This window comes from Pavona decussata, unplaced genomic scaffold, assembly GCF_977016875.1.
Source record: "Pavona decussata unplaced genomic scaffold, jaPavDecu1.1 SCAFFOLD_321, whole genome shotgun sequence".
NCBI lineage: Eukaryota > Metazoa > Cnidaria > Anthozoa > Scleractinia > Agariciidae > Pavona > Pavona decussata.
Window position 1 is genome coordinate 163,077 of NW_028145711.1, and position 3,522 is coordinate 166,598.

The window sequence follows — 3,522 nt, forward strand, 5'->3', positions numbered from 1 at the left end:
TAAAGCAAATTTTCCTGGGAAATCGAGTGTAACTTGAAGAAATTCCCGCAATCGTTCCATTTCTTTCTCACACACTGGCGGCCATGTTGTTGATGCCTACAATACCAGTTTCCAGCGGAAAAAACACAGGAAAATTGTCCCAAATTTGGTTCTTATGCCCTTTTTCCTGACTCCATTCTTCCCGCGAAACCAATCATAAACGCCATCATAAAACAATGACACCATTGCATGGCAACGCCACCTCGTCCGACCTCAAAGGGATCAAATCGCCGTTGTGTTGACAGCCCTTTCAAGCTCAATTTTGCGCTGAAAAGTTATTATGAAGAAGACGTTTATGACTTCTAGTGAAAGAAAACAAAGTGATTTGAATCATTTTCGAGGCACTGGTGCTTTGTCGAGAATTTCCCTTGATTTTGACAAGCTTCGGAACCCTGGGTGGACGATTACAGAGCGTAAAGACACATCCCCATGGACACATTACAAGTATCACCAGAGGGAAGAACTCAAAAAAGTGCAAAAGATGTAGAAAAAAAGTTCCGTTACGAGGGTACACTGACCGAGTTCTTGAAGGACGAAGAATCCAAAGAAGGAGAAAACGAGAACAAAACAGAAGACGCTGATGTGCCATCATCAAGCCGCTCGCAAGCGTTTGATGATGACTCAGAGTACGAGCCACCGGATAAAGTAAAAGCTTGCGCAAGGAGTGTGAAGCAGTGAGTATTTTTGTATTTCGGTGAGATAAGGTTCTGTGTTACTTGTCTCTCTCTTTCTTATAATGCTTTCTGTTGCTGTTTCAAAGTTTGCTTGTCTTGCATCATCTTACAAATATACTGAATTCAATGCACGTTTTGATTAGTTATTACAAATGAGGTGCATAGCTTACATCATGAAGAATTTGTTTTCTATGTTTTGTCCAATTGGCGGACAGTTTTGAAAATGAGGACCACATTATTGATCTCAATTCACCAAGTGAAGGCATAGAAAAAAACTTAAGCCAAAAGTAGTTTTGTTTTGTTTTAACCATGTTTCATCTTCATCTGTGATCTATAACTGAACAGATGCATAGCAACATAGACTGCAGTGCAGTGCAGTCGCCACTATTTTATCAGAATTTGCCCTGGCAGAGCCTCACTTTTGCGATGAACACCAGGGCCCAGTTGTTCGACAGGCGATTAAACTAACCCATGATTAACATTTATTCCGTGATTAAATTTGTTATTCCTGGGATAACTAATCCAGGGATAAAAAGCTGTTCCTGAAAGCAGATTTAATCCTCGATTAATTATCCTCCAATTTAGATTTACATTTATTCACAGCTTGGCGGCTACGCACGCAAAAAAAACATAAAGAAGGATGTGAAGGCCATACCTGAAGGAAAAAAATAATGGCAGAAAGTGTCGCGGGACATGAAGAAATCAACTCTGAAGCAAAAGAAAGAAAACGAAAACCCAACTTTTCCGTTTACGAAATTGGTGTGATTATTGAAAATGCTAAAAAACACCTTGAAACTATTCAGTTGAAACTAGCAAACAATGTCACCAACAAAAAGACACGAAATCTGGAAAGAAATTATGCGAGCTGTTAATGCAGTGGGAACAGCAGACCGTACGGTGTCCGAGGTGAAGGACAGGTGGAAAAACCTTCTCAGTACCGCAAGAAAAGAGTTTTTTGAATTCAAGAGGGAGTTGAAGAAGACTAGAGGAGGGCCGCCGCCGAAACCCCCAAATGTTTCAAGTAAAGAAATTATTGAAGTGTTTGAAGGCTTATACTAAATGAATAGCAATAATTGCTTCTGTTGTAAGCTTAAGCTTAAATTTGAATGGTCAAATCCTTGTACATGTAAACTTATAAAAACCTGAGGAAATTGGCAAGTTGTTTCACAACTAGATACAAGCTAGCTCTATTGAATTAGATGGAGCAACTGTACTTGCTAAGTTGTACAAATACACGTAGATTTGGTGTCTTACGATTGGAAGTGTTGGAAATGAAATTGTTACAACCATTAAGTGATTATAATCAGACAAAATAATATTAATAGTAATTGACATAAATTTATTTTTTCTCTCTAGTCTCTGAAGCTACATTACCTATTAAAAGTGCTACTGTTTCTGCCAAACTCTTATCCAATATTGCCAGCAGTCTGGATGAAAATGTTGAAGATGAAATTCAAGAAGAAAAGGAAAGTGAAGAAACGAATAACAAATGATGATGTCCTTGAACAACAGTTCAAGGCATTAGTTGCCAAACGAGAAAATTTGACTTTAAAAATGAGAAAATTGGAATTGGAGTTGTATCTTTTGGAGCAAAAAGTGTTGCAAGGGGACACCACTATCCCCACTGAATAACCTAAATACAAGAACACGATATACTGTTGCTCCCAGTACATCAAGGATTGTGTCATTAATAATTTATTATTAAGAATTTTTTTCATGTAAATTTACTTTAGTCAAATTTATTTGCAATTCTGTTAATTGCATTACTGTGGTCATAAATTTCCATTTCTGACAAGTTAAATAATTTATTTATGTGTGCAGAGCAAATTTACTTGCAGCCACCTTTTGAGTCAACAACTCCTTGGCGTTTATGTGAACTGTTAAAATTATCAATCAATAACAAATAAAACATGTACAGTGAAGTCAAATTTATGTTGCGATTATGTTACAGTATTGTGGTCTTAAATTTCAATATATTACAAGTAAATAATTTATTTAAGTGAGTGGGGCAGATTTACTTGAAGCCACATTTTGAGTGAACAACTCATTCTACAAAATAAAAAAATGTTGTCAGTGTTAAAAATGGTCAACAAAAAGTTACATATCAAGCATTTTATAATAAAACTTCCAAGTTACACATACTGCGTGTTGTTTTTCCGATAGGTCTTGCAAATGTGATCTCCATGAACTTTTCAAAGCCAAAATATGGAACCATTTCTCTCAGATCTTGGAAATATACAAATCTTTGTACTTTTCAGATAACATAATGGTTTAATAGTGGTCCTTAAAATAAATTATTGAAGTCCATGGGTCATCACAGTCAATCCCATTTTTGTATCATTCAGTACAGTTGTGGGGTTTTGGACTACTACAGTCTGTTGCAACAACCCAGTTAAACTGGTTTCTTTAAGAAATAGAGATCAACAAGAAGTGTCAGAAAAAAGTATTACAAATGTGGTCTCTGATGACCTTGCCATTTTCTGGACCACGATATCAAATAGGATCAGGCTGATCATCAGCTTCAGCATGGCCATCCAGAGGTTCGTTCCTGAAAATTGCTATGTTGTGCAAAACTGCACAAGTTCCAGTCATCATGCAGACTTTTTCTGGCTTCATCCTAGTCTCCGAATGTAGCAGGTGAAACCTTCGCTTCCACACGCCAAATGCTTGTTCAATTGCTACCCTTGTTCGTGTATGTGCATTGTTAAACTCTGTCTGCTTGTTGGTGCCTGGATTCAAGTAAGGGGTCATCAAGTAGGGCTTGCAAGGATAGCCACTATCACCTAACAGCAAACCATCTCCCAGGGAT

General features: G+C 37.3%; 1 pseudogene; it reads left to right on the plus strand.

Annotated features, from left to right (window-relative positions):
* The first annotated feature begins 1,384 nt into the window (after window positions 1-1,384).
* Window positions 1,385-2,345, plus strand: LOC146453884 (uncharacterized; annotated as a pseudogene).
* The last annotated feature ends 1,177 nt before the right edge of the window (window positions 2,346-3,522 follow it).